The following is a 19,349-nucleotide window of genomic DNA, read 5'->3' on the forward strand; positions in this document are numbered from 1 at the left end:
AGGAGTTTCTTATGTCTTCTGCATCTATTGAATTTCTTATTACAGGCTGTCAAGGTTCCTTTGATTTAGGTTTGATATCTTCCATGGCATCATGCTCTTCACTATAAATACGCGGGACGTGTCATCTCTGAAGCGCGGGATTGTTATTGAGAGCCACAAAATATGTTTCATAATCACAGAAATGAAAACTATTTGCAGTTTATAGTCAAATACACAGAATTCATTAAATCTATTGTTGAGGGAAAGATCTTGTCAGTGTAATGAAATAGTAGAGGAGAAGCCGCGACCACGTATTTATTTTTGCAATCTTATCCTGCGTTTGTTGATGCTTTAATGAAATTTGCTCCTTAATGCTTTATTCATGGTCCCTCGTATTGGGTCCATAGTAATATGGGCAAATTAAAGAGGGTTCCAGTCCAAAATAATAAGTCTGCGGTCACTTTATGTGACCATAGACTAATGAACCCTTTCAGCACATGCACTGTGCGTTGCGAGGTTTTGCCGATTTCTAAGCTGGGAATGGTGGTAACGTGACCAGGAGTACTCGATATGGATGCTACCGGCCAGAACCCAACTAGTGGGCATAGTTTAGCTAAAATACAGTGCATGGAGTGAAGCCGAGCCCCATATAGTGGACGCTTCAATCTAGTAGGTGTAGCTTCACTCCATACATTTGAATTGAGTGAGGCTGCACCCACTAGTCGAGTTCTGGCTGGGAGTATGAATATCACATACTCATGGTTTGGCCACCGCCACACCCAGCTCAGACAACCGATTTAAGGAAGATCGTGGTCATCAAGCTCCGATGAAGTATTCCAGTCTAAGCAAGCTCTCACCTGTCCACTGGATAGTGGAACTGTCGCGGGCGGGGAGGAGGGTGTCAGCACACCGCGCTCACCCCTTCTGCTCGGGTCCGGCTGCTCAGTGGTGGCTCGAGCCGTAGGCCGGATCCCGGGGGTTTTCTCGAGCGGCACTCCTCGCCCGTGAGTGAAAGGGGGGTTGTTTGGGGTGTTGGGATAATGTCCGTGACGCCACCCACGGTTGTGGTGATGTGTAGCACCACCGCTGCTCAATGCGGGGATCCCGGGGATGGTGATGGGGAGCAGCCAGGTGTTGTGTTGCCCCTCCGTGGGTAGGGGTTGGTGATCCCGGGGCCCGGTGATGGCTTGTGAGGTGCAGGGCCTGGTGGGCGCAGGGATGCGGGGGCAGCGCTGTGCCTTGCGGCACTGTGGTACTCACTCAGCCTGAGACACGGACACAGTTTGTACGGTAAACCAAACGGCTGGTAGGACGGTCCCACAGACGGCTGCTTTGCTTTCCCGGTAGGTGACGGTGATGTCCCTCTTCCTTGCACCTGTATGTACGGTTGGTTGCGATGGGTCCCCACCGGTAACCCGCTCCCCGGCTTCAAGCTGGGCCGGAGGAGCACTACACTTTGCCCGCAGGCGCTGGCCCTCAGAGACTGGTGCCCTGGCGGTGGCGGTGCCTCTGTTGTACGGGTTGGGCTGTTGCCTTCTATCGGGACTTGGTTGTTGGGGAATCCACGTCCCCTTCACTGACGGATTCGGCAAATTTGGCGACTCCTAGCCTTGCCGGGGTCCGAGAGGCCCCTGCCCTGGTGCTGACTGTCTTTCGGAACACTGCTCCAGACCACCGGGCACACAGCCAACGGGGTCCTTCCAGGAACTTCCAAACGGTCCCCCTCCAGACAGTCACCGCCGTCGCTGACCTTGCTGTTCTGGCCCTACACAAAGCTGGGCTCTCAGGCTTGCACACTCTCTGCTCTGTCACCACTTCTTGCTTTCCTCCTTTTCCACTTTTCTTTCCTTCACTTTCACTTCTCTGTTGTTTACTCTAGCCCTACCCGGGCTACTCTGCTGTTGACACAGGCTCACCCTGGGCTCATCTGCCTGACACTTCCTGCCTCCAGAGCTGTGAGCTCCTTGGTGGGCGGAGCCAACCGCCTGGCCCACCCCCTGGTGTGCATCATCAGACTCCTGGAGGAAGGCAACAAGGATTTTTGGTTCAGCTTAGGTGTGCCTACCTGGGATGTGGGGTGTGGTGGTGTGTGACCTGTGTCCCCTGGCTTGCCCAGGGCGACACATTCCCCCTTAGCAAAATGCAGACCGTCCGCGGGCTGCCGTCCTACACCGGTTTTATTTTTCTGTAAAAGGGGATAACAGGGTTAAACAAACAATAATAACATTTTTAATAACTTCTTCCCAAGACGGGAGGCACATTTTACTTTTAACGTTTCACGGTCACGGTTTCCGCTCTCTCCCACCCAAGTAACCTGGCCCTGATGCTGCCCCTAAAGCCCAGGCAGCACCCCTTGACCCACAGTCCAGCACACGGTACCCGAGCGGGATCTGTCCTTCCCTCCAGAGGGTAGCCACCGGTTCCTTTGGTGGCTGGGCCCTGGCCTGCTCTGCTCAGGGCCCTCCCTCCAACCTGCCTCTCCGGAGGCGGCCTGCGGAAACGGTAACGGTACCCAACATATTTACAAGCCACTAACGTTTGTGGTTGCCCTGCAAAGTTCACGGGCTTGTCCATGGATAGTTCCCATGCATAACTTTTTAAACGGTCCCCACGGGGACAACGGTGCCGGCTCCAGCCGGTTGCTAATCACAGCAGACAATCAGGTGAAAACTCGGGTAATCATCTTTTTTATCATTGCAGAACTTTCAAAACGTTTCAACCAAACAAACAACCACTCCTTCATATTGGCGGACCCCCTTTTACTCATAGAACGGTCTCCCTGTACCTAAGTGGGGGTCTACCTAGGTTAGAACGGGTGGACCTTCGGGGCCCGGTGTCAGTGGTGCTAGGCAGTGGGGTAGAGGGAACAATCGGTTCCTGCTCCCTGCTATAGTGTGGAGCAGGCGGAGGCGTAGGGGAGCTGGGTACAGGTTCATCCCTGGGCACTGGCACTGGTTCTGGCTCACGGTTAATCGCTTCCACTACTTCTTCATCCACGGGTTGTGGGAACAGTATCACTGGAAGTATTACCGCGCCGTTCTGTGTAGGCCAGTTTGCTGGGAAGTCACCCATTACAGTGTGGATTACCTCTGCTGCCTTCTCCACGGGTGGAGGAACCGGTACTTCAGCCTCTGCCTTCAACGCTGGGGGGCATTTTTTTAGATGGTCCCGGGAAACTGTGGCCAGGGTGCCCCCTTGGTCATGACTGATCTGGTAGGTCTTCCCATCTCCCCATTCTGTGGGTTGTATGACGTAAGGGACTTGCTCCCACTGATCATCCAGCTTGTGGGCTTTTCTCTTCCGTTTCAGCACCACATCTCCTGGCTGGAAAGGACCTGCAGGCGCCTTCTGATTGAACCGGTGCTCTTGCTGTTCTCGACTTCGACTGAGATTTTTCTCCACATACTCCTGGATTTGCCGGTACTGGGCCCTCCTCCGACTTTCCCACTCTGCTGTTGAAGGAAGTGCTTCCGGGGCCTCCAACCCCATCTCCAGATCCACCGGCAGGCGGCCAGGCCGAGCCCTCATCAGATACACTGGGGTGCACTTCGTCGAGCTGGACGGGATATTATTGTATATGTCGACCAAGTCGGGCAACTTTTCCGGCCACATGTTTTGTTCTTCCAGCGGTAGCGTCTTGAGGAGTCCCAGGACCAAGTGGTTCATTTTCTCGCACATGCCGTTGGTTTGGGCGTGGTACGGAGTGGTCCAGATCTTCTTGTAGCCGTACAACTGACAGAATTCGTGAAACACTTCTGCTTCAAAAGCCGGGCCTTGGTCAGTCAGTACCTTCTCGGGGTACCCATGGGGTCGGCAAAAATAAGCCTGGAACGCTCGAGCAGCGGTTCGACCAGTCAGGTCCTTAACGGAGACTACCACCATAAATCTTGAGTAGTGGTCTACCATGGTCAATGCGTAGGTGTACCCACTTCGGCTAGGGGTGAGCTTGACATGGTCTAGGGCGACCAGCTCCAGCGGCTGATGGGTGACTATGGGATGTAACGGTGCCCTCTGGCTAGTTTCGTCCTTTCTCCTCAGCGTACAAGGACCGCACTCTCGGCACCAGGCTTCCACCGACTCACGCATCCCACTCCAATAGAACCGCTCCCTCAACAGCATCTCCAGCTTCTTCCACCCGAAGTGGCCAGCACCATCATGGTACGCCTGTAGGACAGTGGCAACATCAGCTTGAGGAACGATTAACTGGCATATTTTCTCATGGGTCTTCGGGTTGATCAGCTCACGGTACAGCCTCCCTTGGTGTAGGTAAAGCCGTTTCCGTTCTTTCCACAAGCGTTGGGCTTCGGCTGGAGCGGCAGGGTCTATTCCCATAGCACCTTGTTCCACCAGAGTCTTGACAAGGCGGACAGCCGGTGCTTGGTCCTGGGCGTCCTGCCACTCTTGACTGGGCCGCGGGTCCAGATCCACCCTTTGCTGACATACTTGTACCCTCTCAGTTGGCGGCTGGTGAAACGCAGGCAACTCGATCTCCTCGAGGTCGTCATCCTCGCACCCCTCTTCTGACAAATGGGGCATCCGGGAGAGTGCATCAGCATTTATGTTGACACGACCAGCTCGGTACTTTATGGTGAAATCATAGTTGGCTAGCCGGGCTACCCACCGCTGCTCCAGCGCGCCCAACTTGGCCGTGTTCAGGTGAGTCAGCGGATTGTTGTCCGTAAACGCGGTGAATTTTGCCGCCGCCAAGTAGTGGCGGAACCGCTCCGTGATAGCCCACACCAACGCCAATAGCTCGAGCTTGAAGGAGCTATAGTTCTCAGGGTTCCGTTCGGTCGGCCGGAGTTTTTGGCTGGCGTAGGCAATCACCTTCTCCTTTCCATCCTGGACCTGGGATAGGACCGCTCCTAGCCCCACGTTACTGGCGTCCGTGTGGAGGATGAACGGGCGCCCATAGTCAGGGTACGCCAGGACCTCTTCTCCGGTCAAGGCCGCCTTCAACTGGCAAAAGGACTCCTCATGCTTGTCCTCCCACGACAGTGGGGCTCCGATGGGTCTACCACCTTTGGTCTGTCCCACGAGGAGATCTTGCATGGGGGCAGCCATCTTCGTGTACCCCTTTATAAAGCGCCGATAGTACCCCACCAGACCCATAAACTGCCTTACTTCCCTCACTGTAGTTGGTCTCGGCCAGCTCTGGATGGCAGTGATCTTCTCAGGGTCGGGGGCGACACCATCCGCACTCACCACATGCCCTAGATACTGCACCCTGGGTTTCAGCAGGTGGCATTTTGAGGGCTTCAACTTCATCCCGTACTTGGCAAGGGACGCGAACACCTCGGCCAGGTGCTCCAGATGGGCTTCATACGTCTGGGAATAAACAATCACATCATCCAAATGCAGCAGGACGGTCTCGAAGTTTAAATGTCCCAGACAGCACTCCATCAACCGTTGGAAGGTCCCGGGGGCATTGCACAGCCCAAACGGCATGCTATTGAATTCGCAAAGCCCCATCGGGGTGGTGAAGGCGGTCTTCTCCCGGTCCTCTGGGGCCACGGCTACTTGCCAGTATCCGCTGGTGAGGTCAAGGGTCGAGAAGTAGTTTGCAGTTCTCAGTGCAGCCAAAGACTCTTCAATACGAGGTAATGGATAGGCATCTTTATGGGTTATCTGGTTGATCTTCCGGTAGTCCACACACATCCGCATGGTACCATCCTTCTTCTTAACCAGTACCAACGGAGCGGCCCAGGGACTACAGCTGTCCCGAATAACCCCTGCCTCCTTCATATTCCTCAACATATCTTTGGCACACTGGTAATGTGCAGGGGGGATAGGTCTATACCTCTCTTTGATAGGGGGATGTTCACCTGTGGGAATGTGGTGTTGGACCCCCTTGATCTGCCCAAAGTCTAGGGGGTGCTTACTGAAAACCTGTTCGTACTCCTGCACCACCCTGTGTACCCCTGCCCTGTGATGTGTAGGGGTATCATCAGTGCCTACATGTAGCTGTTGATGCCACTCCTTTGTCTCCCCCTGGGGTGGGGAAGTGCTGGCGGTAGGTGGAAGTGTGGATGGACTGGCTTCATGGATAGTGCGAGGGTCCAGGGTGAGCAGCTTGGCAATGGTGGCATACCGGGGAAGCCTGACTTCTTCCTCTCCACAGTTCAGCACTCTCACAGGCACTCTCCCTTTCTTCACATCCACCACCCCTCGGGCGGCCATCACAGTGGGCCAGTGCTCAGAAGGCATGGGCTCCATCATCGCAGGGTAGTCACGCCCCTGAGGCCCTACCGCTGCCCTACACCAGATCATCATCTCACTCCTAGGGGGCACAGTCAATGGAGCAACATCCATCACTCTCACTCCACCAATCTCCCCTCCTGTTGAGCTTACATGCTGGCGGTACATCAGGGCACGGATTTCACGCTGTACAGCCCTCTGCCGGCTCCCTGCCGCTGTGGCGGCCAGCTGTTGCAATAGGGTCAACACATCAGCCATGCAGTGTTCCATCACATTGGTTCCCAGCACTATCTTCGGGTTATGATCACTGGGTTCATTCATGATCACAATCATACCCTGGTGTTGTAGTTCAGCTTGCCCCACTGTCATAGCCACTTGTTTATACCCCACCTGGGTCAATGGAAGTCCATTAGCGGCTATCAACGTTATGCTAGTGTCTGGGGGCGCCAGCTCGTCTACGGCCCAATACCGCTGGTACAACGTGTACGGTATGGTAGTTACCTGTGATCCAGTGTCCAAGAGAGCCATCACTGGTATGCCGTCCACAGCCACGGGGATGATAGGGCGGGCCCCGATATATCGGTCTCGCCAGTCCGGGGGGCCACGATGTTCTACTCCTGAGGATTGGCCCGGGGCCCCAGGGGTTGCTCGTTTAACGGGCACTGTCGGTAGTAATGGCCCGGCTTACGGCACTTGTAGCAGATTGGAGGTCTGCTCCGCGGGTTGTTAGCACTTCTTCGCTGCATCCAGGGAACATCCTCGGGACTGTCAGCAAGCTGTATCTGCGCTGGAGGCTGAGATCTGGTCAAAGGTTGCAGTGCAGCAAGGATTTTGGCAAGGTCTCCGTCCATGCGACGGACCTGGGCTGCCAACTCTTCAACTGTGCTGCTTGGGGCTGCAGGCATTACAGAGGTTGGTTTGGCTGAGGCCGCCACAACAGGAGCCGTCTCAACGGGCCACGGGACGGGTTCCAGAACTTCGGCAGCTGGGGGCTGGAGTGCTTTGATAGCCCCCTCTTTTAACACAGCAAAGTCCACATCAGGGTGTTCCAGAGCCCACAGCCGGAGTTGTTTACGATCCTCAGGGGACCTCATCCCCTGCGCAAATTGCTCCACCAGCATCTTGTTGCTATCCGCCTCATTAATAGAGTTCACCCGCTTCAGCGTGCGGAGGGCGGTCTGCAGACGTAGAGCATAGTCCCGAATGCTATCCCCGGCTCGTTGCCGGCACTGGTAAAACTGCATCCTCAGCTCAGCTTCAGTCCGGGTCTCGAAGGCAGTCTGTAGCTTCTCAAAGATGGTGGCTACAGAGAGCCGGTCCCCCTCGGCCCAGGTCTCCGCTTCCTGCTCCGCCGCACCGGTTAGCTGGCCTAGCACTATCGCTGCACGTTGCTTATCAGTCAGGGGGTACAGCTCTAGCAACGGGTTAAGCTTTTTCCGGAAGGCCTGTAGGGCATCCGGTTTCCCATCATACTGCGGTAGCCAGGCAGCTCCGGGCGCATAGGGCAAGGAAAACGGCATGACCTGAGCGAGCGCGGGGGCCGCGGCACCTCCCGCTGGTACAACCGGGGCTTGGGCAGGCCCATTCCCATCCGCGGGTGCCGCTGCGGCTGCGACCACCGCTCCTCCGGCGGCTCCGTCGGGCGCAGACATCTTGTTTTCGTCCCCCTTAGCTCTTTCCGGCCCCTCCTCTCTCGGGGCGGGGTTTTGGCCTTCGCGCCTCTACTGCTCGAGAAGACGCTCGAGCGGGAACTTTTCGCGCCAAAGATGGCGGCTTCTGAAATTTTTCTGCCGGATACCTCCGGCGGTAACAAGGCGCACCTCTACCAGACGGCAGAGCGGTAAGATCCTGTTCGTGACGCCAAGTTGTCGCGGGCGGGGAGGAGGGTGTCAGCACACCGCGCTCACCCCTTCTGCTCGGGTCCGGCTGCTCAGTGGTGGCTCGAGCCGTAGGCCGGATCCCGGGGGTTTTCTCGAGCGGCACTCCTCGCCCGTGAGTGAAAGGGGGGTTGTTTGGGGTGTTGGGATAATGTCCGTGACGCCACCCACGGTTGTGGTGATGTGTAGCACCACCGCTGCTCAATGCGGGGATCCCGGGGATGGTGATGGGGAGCAGCCAGGTGTTGTGTTGCCCCTCCGTGGGTAGAGGTTGGTGATCCCGGGGCCCGGTGATGGCTTGTGAGGTGCAGGGCCTGGTGGGCGCAGGGACGCGGGGGCAGCACTGTGCCTTGCGGCACTGTGGTACTCACTCAGCCTGAGACACGGACACAGTTTGTACGGTAAACCAAACGGCTGGTAGGACGGTCCCACAGACGGCTGCTTTGCTTTCCCGGTAGGTGACGGTGATGTCCCTCTTCCTTGCACCTGTATGTACGGTTGGTTGCGATGGGTCCCCACCGGTAACCCGCTCCCCGGCTTCAAGCTGGGCCGGAGGAGCACTACACTTTGCCCGCAGGCGCTGGCCCTCAGAGACTGGTGCCCTGGCGGTGGCGGTGCCTCTGTTGTACGGGTTGGGCTGTTGCCTTCTATCGGGACTTGGTTGTTGGGGAATCTACGTCCCCTTCACTGACGGATTCGGCAAATTTGGCGACTCCTAGCCTTGCCGGGGTCCGAAAGGCCCCTGCCCTGGTGCTGACTGTCTTTCGGAACACTGCTCCAGACCACCGGGCACACAGCCAACGGGGTCCTTCCAGGAACTTCCAAACGGTCCCCCTCCAGACAGTCACCGCCGTCGCTGACCTTGCTGTTCTGGCCCTACACAAATCTGGGCTCTCAGGCTTGCACACTCTCTGCTCTGTCACCACTTCTTGCTTTCCTCCTTTTCCACTTTTATTTCCTTCACTTTCACTTCTCTGTTGTTTACTCTAGCCCTACCCGGGCTACTCTGCTGTTGACACAGGCTCACCCTGGGCTCATCTGCCTGACACTTCCTGCCTCCAGAGCTGTGAGCTCCTTGGTGGGCGGAGCCAACCGCCTGGCCCACCCCCTGGTGTGCATCATCAGACTCCTGGAGGAAGGCAACAAGGATTTTTGGTTCAGCTTAGGTGTGCCTACCTGGGATGTGGGGTGTGGTGGTGTGTGACCTGCGTCCCCTGGCTTGCCCAGGGCGACACAGAACTACCACTGACCACCAGTACCGGTACATCCTTGACCATGTCGGGGTATTCACCATCAGCTGCTGCAGTGAGCTGGCAGTGATCCCTTCACATGTTTGCTGATTTGCATAGCAGACATGTGGGGCTAACAGGCGTGGGTGGAGCCGCGATCCATCCACACCTGTTAACCCCTTAAATCGCATTGTCAAAATGTGACAGCAAAATTTAAATGGCTGCGGCGGGGAATGCCATCATAGGAGGCCCTGTGATGCAATTGACGCACCCCAGGGCTTTGGGGTACTCGGTCCCGGGCCTTGTATTCACTAGGATGCATCGGGTGGCCGAGGCCCAGTTCCATGACCCTGGGGATCACTTAAAAGGGGATTTGTACAAGGGAAAAATAAAAATAAGGTTTTTCGTGACGCCATTTGTAGTATGCGGCTAAATGGGAAAAGTCACTGCTGCAAAGTCTCTCATTGCTGGGGCTGGTGGTGTTAAGCAACTTAGATGTTATGGCCCTCCGCAAGTAGAGCTGAGCCCCAGGGAAGGATGGTGGTGGTTGTAGTATATAGATGCAGAGATGTAGGAAGAATTCAGACAACACATGGGTCGCAGTTTAACTTGTGCTTTACTCACTGGTTTGGAGTTGCTGCAACCCGGCTGGTGCTAGTCTCTAGTCTACCAATTTGGTATTCCCTTTGTTCCAGTGCTAGTGTAGTGACCTGGTGAACTTTACTTCCATGCACCGGTTTGTAGTTGGTGGGTCCCCGTGGCCTGGAGCGTTTTTGGGGTCCCCTCCGGTCCTGGCCCGTATGGCAGGCAGCTTGAACCTCTCGTGGGTCAGACCTCTGCCCTCGTTCCCAGGTTCCCTCTTGGCTGCTGCTGTGCCCCGAACACTAACATCGCTAAGGTCCTTGATGGTTCCCTCACCGGGCAGATTCTTATCAGGTGAGCCTGAAGCGTCTTCCTGAACTAGTGCTCTGTACCCCGCCGGTGCTCGGTCCAGTGAGTATGTGACGCCCCTGGACTATCAGGTCCTCACAGGGTATTGCACAATCTGCCCTCCCATGCAATATCCACCTCCTTTTTGGTTATGGATCCCCAACTACATGGTGTTTCCTACATCAGCTAATCAAAATCCTAGGTACACTCTGCACCACACCCATCAGACACACCAGTGGACGGCCTGAGTGGAATAGGGTCGCCCACTTGGCGGGTTGGTTAGGGAAGGTCAGGAGTGTCAGGAGTAAGAGAGTTGTAGTTTGGAAGTGAAGGAGAGAGGAGGACCGGAGCAGGGCTCCTAGGAAGCTATCTAGGTGTCATACGGTGGTCTAGGCCTAGAGGAGCTGGAGCCCCGGTCACAGGGGATCGTGCCAAGGGGCAGGGAATTGTCGAGGAGGACAGCCGGCGGCCTTGCACCATCACCGGGCTGGGACCAGGGCACGACTGGGTACGTGGACCCTAGGTCAGGGAGTAGCTTCAGGTAACCTGGCAATTTGCTCGATGGAAACGGAGACTTCAAAATCCGCTCGAACCCGCTCCAAAATCGGGGTACTAGCGCAACGATGAGGATAGGACTTTCCACTCAAATGGTCCAGAAAATCCCAAGTGTGAAGCCTAAGAGCAAGCTCTCACACTTACCCATAATGGGGAGCGGGACCCGGCAAGTTCCATACTACCGGAACCAACAGAAAAGTAAACTTAGTGCCAGGAGGCAGGTCACGGATCACCAGGCAGCACCATTGGAGACGGGACCCGAACGAGCTCCCATCAGCACCAGCGGTATCCAGAACTTTGGTTTATCCAGTTGTCGGTGTTAGCTTAATGGACTGAGTGAGTACGCAAGTGACCCCTTTGCACCCGACGGCACTTTTCCACCATCACCGAGCCCCGGTGTATTCCCCCTACCCATGGAGGGTCACAACACCTGGCTGCCCTGTTCCATCATCCCCGGGTACTCCCAACTGCAGCGGCCGTTCTCCAATTACCACATACCATGGGTGGCGTCACAAACTCTAATACAATCCCCTGTAAATACCCCCCTTCATTTGAGTGGCCGCACGCCCCTGGGTCTGGAGACCCCTCGAGCCACCGCAGATCCAGATCCAAGCATCTCGGCTGCTGGCACGGGGGGCGGCTCAAGTACTTACACCATACTCTCCCTGGCTACCATACTCCTTTTACTCAGTCAGTCACTTTACACTTTCCGTCTGGGTACTGACTTCTGACTTAACGTCTTACTGACTTGAACGTCTCACTGACTTCTGTCTGACAAGATATCCGTCTCCCATCACTCCACTGCCTAGCCCCTCCTCCTCCCAGGTTTCTGACTAGTGGATTGGATGAGTACCGACCAATAGATGGCCATCCATCAGTTTTGTCTCTAGCCTGTTACCCAGTCTGGGGAAAGGAGCGTGGATTTGTCTGTCTGTTGTTATGTTTTACCAGCACTGGTCTTCCAGGAATCCGGGGTTAGATGACTCTCAGGGGTGCCTATTTATCATGGGGAACCGATGGCTGCCATGGTGGCTATGGGTCATGTGATGTGCATTTCCTGTGTGAACCGAGAGAGCAGCAGCTCTAACAGGAACGCTGCATTTGTGCTGATCAGAGCTGTGCAGCTCTGATCAACAGAAATGAACAAGTGATCAGACTGTGCAAGCATAAAGTCTCCTAGGAGGACTAGTAAAATAAATAAAAAAAATTTGAAAAAAAGTTTTTGAAAATATGTTATATAAAAAACCTAAACGTTCTAATCACCCCATTGAAAATTAAACAGTTAAAAAGATTAAAAAATGTACACACATTTGGTATCACCACGCTTATAAATGCCCGATCTATAAAAATATAAAATCAATTTATCTGATCAGTACACGGCATGGCGAGAAAAAAATTCTAAATGCCAAAATTACATTTTTTGGTCACCCAAAATTTTTTTAAAATGCAATAACAAGCGATCAAAATGTGGCATCTCGAGAAAAATGGTATAATTAATAATGTCAGCTCAAGTCGCAATAATAAGCCATCACTGAGCCCCAGATCCCAAAAGTGAGAACGCTATGGGTCTCAGAAAATGGCACAAAAAACCCACTTCTTTTTTTGGACAAACTTCTGATTTTTTGTAACCCCTTAGATAAAAGTATACATATTTGGAATCTACAAACTCATACTGACGTGAGGCAGCACAGCAACAAATAAGTTTTACCATATAGTGAACACAGTGATTAAAATACCCCAAAAACTATCATGCAATCGCACTTTTTTTTGCAATTTTTCCGAACTTGAAATTTTTTGCCCGTTTTACAGTACGATATATGGTAAAATGAATGGTTTCATTCAAAAGTACAACTCATCCTGCAAAAAAAGCTCTCATATGGCAAGATTGATGGAAAAGTAAAAAAGTTACCGGTCTCGGAAGAAGGAGAGCAAAAAAAAACAAAAAGAAAAATGGAAAATCCCCTGGGGGTGAAGGGGTTAATAGTCTAAAATGTGATTTATACAAATTCTTTCAACTATTCACCAATTATGAGTAAGGGGGGCTTTACACGCTACAACATCGCTAATGCGAACTCGTTGGGGTCACGGAATTGGTGACGCACATCCGGCCGCATTAGCGATGCCGTTGCGTGTGACACCGATGAGCGATTTTGCATTGTTGCAAAAACGTGCAAAATCGCTCATCGGTGACATGGGGGTCTGTTCTCTAATATCGTTACTGCAGCAGTAACGAAGTTGTTCCTCGTTCCTGCGGCAGCACACATCGCTCCGTGTGACACCGCAGGAACGAGGAAGCTCTCCTTACTTGCCTCCCGGCCGCTATGCGGAAGGAAGGAGGTGGGCGGGATGTTACGTCCCGCTCAGCTCCGCCCCTCCGCTGCTATTGGGCAGCCGCTCAGTGATGTCACTGTGACGCCGCACGGACCGCCCCCTTAGAAAGGAGGCGGTTCGCCGGTCACAGCGACGTCGCCGGACAGGTAAGTATGTGTGATGGGTCTGGGCAATGTTGTGCGGCACGGGCAGCGATTTGCCCGTGTCGCGCAACAGATGGGGGCGGGTACCCACGCTAGCGATATCGGGACCGATATCGCAGTGTGTAAAGCCCGCTTAAGTCTATCGAAAGCTAAATCAAAGATAGATGAATTTTACCCCAGTGATAAAGTAAAAGGTGTGATAATTTGGAAAGGACTTGGTGACACCAAACTTGCACCCCATGCCGACCTTCGTGGAAGCTCAATGATAACACAATTCAGTGTGGTCAGTTCAATGTAAACTGACCACACACATTAGATATACATTTGCCAAACCCACCAATATTAATACTACCCAATCGTCTAAAGGACAAGAGATGCTCCAGACTATCCTCAATAAGGATCGAAAATTCTTGGCTATAAACTGCCAAGATCTTTTGTGTCTCGAAAGACGTTCTGCTGCTATCATGTATGGTTGCTAGACCTCTCAAGTCTTCATTCCAGGTAAATTATCAGCTTGTGTCATAAAACCAGTGGTATGGCCATTTCTCTGAAGTGTCAGTGGAGCCATTTTTAACGGCACAAGTTGCATGTTGCTGATTTTACTGTGAGCAGCCTAAACATGGCACCATGGCCAGCAGCGTCTCCTGACTTGTCTCCCAAGGGATGTCATTGCTCAGGGTTTGCAAAAGAAGCTGCCAGCAGCAGATCTTGATTATTTGCATGCAGAAAAGTATTCACATTTCTCAGACAACCATTAATAGCTTCCCTGATATCCAGTATTGTGTAATACTTTAACACTCGCGGCCGGTGTATAGACAGTGAGCGGGATTAGTGCACCCACTGGACAATAATAGGGACCCGAGCTTACCCTTTAGTAGGAGGGGCTTAACTAAGTGCCCACTGTGAGGTGGACACCAGATGCCACTTCCAGGGCAGTGACCGGGACTGTAACATCTGACCCCCAGGACTCAGGATTAGATGGGTAAAGGTGGGGTTACTGAGATATGCTAGACTGGCAGGTACAGACAGGAATGCTGGGTGCATCAGGGAGAGACAGGTATGGGAAGACAGGTACTGGAGATGGAAACAGGGATAACATGACAAGAGCTCAGGACCTGACCACTAGCTAGATAGCAGACTGGAGACTGACTGACCAACTAGTGGCATTGCACAGGCACCTCCCCTAATGGGAGGGTGCCTTAAATAAACAGTGCTTCTCAGGCTCAGAAGCATTTCCTGGAGATGGAGTGCCGGCCTTTTAAGAGGAGGGCCGGTGTGTGTGCGCATGCCCAAAGCACACTCCCGGGGAAACTCGGCCTTGTGCAGAGGTCCCAAGAAGGGAAAGAGGCAGCAGCACACATAGATGGCTGGGGGATATCGCGACATGGCCGGGGCGGTGGGTAAGTCAACAATTACTGTGTATTCTTGAGATTTAATAAATTGAGATAATTTTTGAGGGGTTTTTTCCATTTTTTTTTAGCATTTGGAGATCATTATCATTAGGGATGACCGAATACCTCAAATATTCAGCTTTGCGAATATTTTCCGAACAGGTCACCACTATGCGAATATTCGATGCGCAATGTAAGTCTATGGGAAGCTCGAATAGTTCCGAATAGTGACTTTTCCTTCTTGCTGTCACAATTTCAATGCTTGGGGAGTTTATAAGTAACTAGATGAGTTTGCCATTCGTCTTTCACTAGACTAGGAAGCTTGAATATAAGTGAGTAGTTTGCAAACCCTCTAACTCCTTTCCATTGGGCTTGCTTAATTTTAATAAATGCCAATTTTTTTCACATTTTTTTGGCAGCTTGTTCTTGTGACAGAGGAGCTGTCTAATGAAAAACAGCATTATTGGAGCACAAACAAGCTTCTCGGAGGGCAACTAATGGATTTTTCGCTCACATGCAGACTATGGAAAGATATTTCTCAATTAGGCAAAGAGCTGCTGATACATATATAACTGAGGTGGCCTTTTCAATCCATGGAGAAGAGTTTGTCAATTTGAGGCTTTCTCGGAGATTGCAGGTGAGCATTTAAAACACCTTTTTTCTGATATTCTAACTAGTTGACAAAAAAGATGTGTTGTTGTGTTGTCAGATCTCTTAGTATATAAAGTAAAATACCAATTTCCCAAAGTATTTATACCACATTTTTTTCTTTAGTCCAGAAAATAAATAACTATAAAGCTTCAAAAGTTTTTAAACAAATAATAATCCTGATCCTTTTTCCAAATTAAATTTACTTTAACATCGCTAAGATATGTTTCTGTGCTGCTACTTTCAAGTAAGTGTTTATCTCACCCCAGAGCTGGATTCACAGTTACACTGCTCAGTACTGCTGTATAATGTCCTCCTTGCAGCTGTGTAGGAGTTAGTTTTATCTCGCTCCAGTGCTGGATTCACAGTTACACTGCTCAGTACTGCTGTATAATGTCTTCTATGCTGTGGTGTATTTATTTTGATCTCACTCCAGTGTTAGAGTCACAGGTATACTGCTCAGTATGTATGTATAATGTCCTCCTTGCTATGTAGTTAGTTTTATTTCACTACAGTGCTGGATTCACATATACACTGCTCACTACTGCTGTGTAATGTCTCCCATGCTGCTGCTGTGTAGTTAGTGTTTATCTCACTCCAGTGCTGGATTCACAGTTACACTAGTCAGTACTGATACCGGTATATAATGTCCTCCATGCTGCTTTGTAGTTAGTTCTTTCTCACCCCAGTGCTGTAGCCACAGTTACACTGCTCAGTACTGCTGTATAATGTCCTCTATGCTGCTGTGTAGTTAGTGTTTATCTCACTCCAGTGTCAGATTCACAGTTACACTGGTCAGTACTGTTCTATGATGTCCTCCATGCTGCTGTGTAGTTAGGGTTTATCTCACTCCAGTGTTGGATTCACAGTTACACTGGTCAGTACTGTTCTATAATGTCCTCCATGCTGCTGTATAGTTAGTGTTTATCTCACTCCAGTGTTGGATTCACAGTTACACTGGTCAGTACTGTTCTATAATGTCCTCCATGCTGCTGTGTAGTTAGTGTTTATCTCACTCCAGTGTTGGATTCACAGTTACACTGGTCAGTACTGTTCTATAATGTCCTCCATGCTGCTGTGTAGTAAGTGTTTATCTCAATCCAGTGTTGGATTCACAGTTACACTGGTCAGTACTGTTCTATAATGTCCTCCATGCTGCTGTGTAGTTAGTGTTTATCTCACTCCAGTGTTGGATTCACAGTTACACTGGTCAGTACTGTTCTATAATGTCCTCCATGCTGCTGTGTAGTAAGTGTTTATCTCAATCCAGTGTTGGATTCACAGTTACACTGGTCAGTACTGTTCTATAATGTCCTCCATGCTGCTGTGTAGTTAGTGTTTATCTCACTCCAGTGTTGGATTCACAGTTACACTGATCAGTACTGTTTTATAATGTCCTCCATGCTGCTGTGTAGTTAGTGTTTATCTCACTCCAGTGTTGGATTCACAGTTACACTGGTCAGTACTGTTCTATAATGTCTTCCATGCTGCTATATAGTTAATTTAATTTCACTCCAGTGCTGAATTCACATTTATACTGCTCAGTACTGTGTAATGTCCTCCATTCTGCTGATGCTGTTTGTTAACATGTGCTAGATAGAATTAGGAGAGGAGTAATCTCTGTTCTTACTGTGCTTTTTACAAGAAATATCATATTAGCTGCGCAACCAGCTCTGTCCTCACCTATTGTACCATCACCCATTCCCTGTAGACTGTGAGCCCTCGCGGGCAGGGTCCTCTCTCCTCCTGTAGACTGTGAGCCCTCGCGGGCAGGGTCCTCTCTCCTCCTATACTAGTCTGTCTTGTACTGTTAATGATTGTTGTACGTATACCCTCTTTCACTTGTAAAGCGCCATGGAATAAATGGCGCTATAATAATAAATAATAATAATAATAATTAGCTAGTCTCTAACTCAGTAGAGAGTCTCCAACCACTAGAGAGTTACAGGACCCAATACATGAAATGAAATAGAGTTATTCCTTGTGTACACACTCAAACAAAATGATCTGAGTGGTCACCTGGCAGGTAAGGCTACTTTCACACATCCGGCTGTAGCAGTGCGGCACAATCCGGCGCTCTGCTGAAAAAACTAAACCGTTTTTTTTTGCCGCCAGTTAATTTTTTCCAGCATTGACTTGTATTGGCGCCGCATTGTGCCGCATGGGCTTGTGTTCCGTCCGGTTTTTGCCGCATGCAGCAGATTTAGCCGATGCGGTGGCCGGATGGAACGTTCCCTGGCATGTTTTTTGCTCCGGCAAAAAATAACGCATCGCGCCGCATCAGGGCGCTGCGGCGCATTTTTCAATGCATGCCTATGGACGCTGGATGCGGCAAAAACCGCATCCGGCCGCCGCATGCAGTTTCTTCCACTACGCATACTCAGTAGGGTGCCGCAACTGGAAAAAAACGGACGGGCCGCATGTAAAAACTTATGCAAAGGATGCGGTGTTTTCGCCGCATCCGTTGCATAGGTTTTACAGCCGATTTGAGCCGCACTGCTCAAACCGGATGTGTGAAAGTAGCCTAAGCCTTAACGCCTTTCCACTCTATCTAATTTTTTCCAAGAGTCATAACATTTTTATTTTTTCATTAATGCAGTCAACACAATGACATCACTCATTATTCCATATTCGAAATTGAAAACAAAAAATCCAATTGCAGGGGAATGGTGAAAAAAAAAAGTATTTGCACCACTGTTGAGTTTTGTTTGTACCGTGTGCACTATATGATAAAAGTGACTTGTCCACATGATTCTTCAGGTCAGTATAATTACAGTAAGAGTAGATTTGTTTGGTTTCTTTTACTTCAGTGATGATAAATTTCAGAAAATTGTAAAATCTAAAAATTAAATTGGTGCCATCATTTTTTTATTCCTATAACTTTTTTTTTTTTTTTTTTAATTTTTTTTTATTTTTCTGGTTCCAAATGTTTTGATCACTTTCAATTCAGGAGAGCAGGAATAACGGAAATGTTATTTGCTGTTTTCAACGTACAAGATATATAATTTTATATTTGTCAACTCAATATTGCTGAAAATCTTTATTTTTGTAGTTTTAATGTATTTTTTAAAGAAGGGGTGATTCAAACTTATTTTTTTATACATTTTTTCCCCATTTTATTTTTTCTAAATCACAATCTGTATTATAAATTAAAAAGACACATCTTCCAATTTTCACACTGACCACTGGGGTTATTTTAGACTATTAGCAATGAGTCTGACTTTATCTTTGTATTGAAACAATTGAAGTATCTAATGAGCATGTGCATATCATTGTGGAGGGAGGGAGATTGGTGACATCCCCTATTGTGATTGGATCACCCGGGAAAAAGGAGTTACCAGTCACTGTAATCCTGCCTCTGAGGATAAGGAAGCTTCTGTAAACAAAGAAAGTATAAGCCTAACATGGCTCCACTGGCCACTGTAAAAATGGCAAGATTAGTATTACTTTTTTAAAGTTTTTCCATTATTTCAAGTTCTTAAAATTTGGACCCCTTTATATTTTATAGATGTATAGGTCTTTTATGGTGAAACATCTTTTCAGAAAAATGTAATTTTATTATATCACTAGCTGTAGTACCCGGTATTGCCTGGGATAATAACTAAATCTCTCCCTATCCCTCTCCCTCTCTCACAATCTTAAACTAATCCACTCTTCCTCTGTCCCACTCTCTCTCCCATTCTCCCTCTCTTTCTCTCTCTCGCTCCCACTCTCTCTCTTCCACTTGCCCTTTCTCCCACTCACCCTTACTCCCTCTCTGTCTTTCCCACTCTCCCATTCTCCCTCTCTCTCTCTCTTTGTCTCTCTCCTACTGTGCCACTCTCCCTCTCTCTCTCTCCCTCCCTCTCTTCCACTCTCTCTCTCCAACCCCCCCTTACTGTCTCCCTCTCTCCCCTTTTCTCTTTCTTTCTCTGTCTCCCTCCCACTCTGCCACTGTCTCTCTCTCTCTCTCTTCCACTCTCTCTTCCACTCGCCCTTTCTCTCACTCTCCCTCCCTCTCTCCCTCTTTCCCACTCTCACTCTCTCACATTCTTCCTCTCTCTTTCTCTGTCATTCTCCCACTCTGCC

General features: G+C 50.5%; 1 long non-coding RNA gene across 1 annotated transcript in view; it reads left to right on the forward strand.

Annotated features, from left to right (window-relative positions):
* LOC142290724 (uncharacterized) overlaps positions 1 to 19,349 on the forward strand; it is a 69,589-nt gene that overhangs the window by 25,407 nt on the left and 24,833 nt on the right. Inside the window, exon 2 of the long non-coding RNA XR_012750369.1 lies at positions 15,053 to 15,270. This is a non-coding gene — a long non-coding RNA (uncharacterized LOC142290724). The remainder of the gene's footprint in view (positions 1 to 15,052; positions 15,271 to 19,349) is intronic.

Source organism: Anomaloglossus baeobatrachus, chromosome 2 (genome assembly GCF_048569485.1).
Source record: "Anomaloglossus baeobatrachus isolate aAnoBae1 chromosome 2, aAnoBae1.hap1, whole genome shotgun sequence".
NCBI classification, from domain to species: domain Eukaryota; kingdom Metazoa; phylum Chordata; class Amphibia; order Anura; family Aromobatidae; genus Anomaloglossus; species Anomaloglossus baeobatrachus.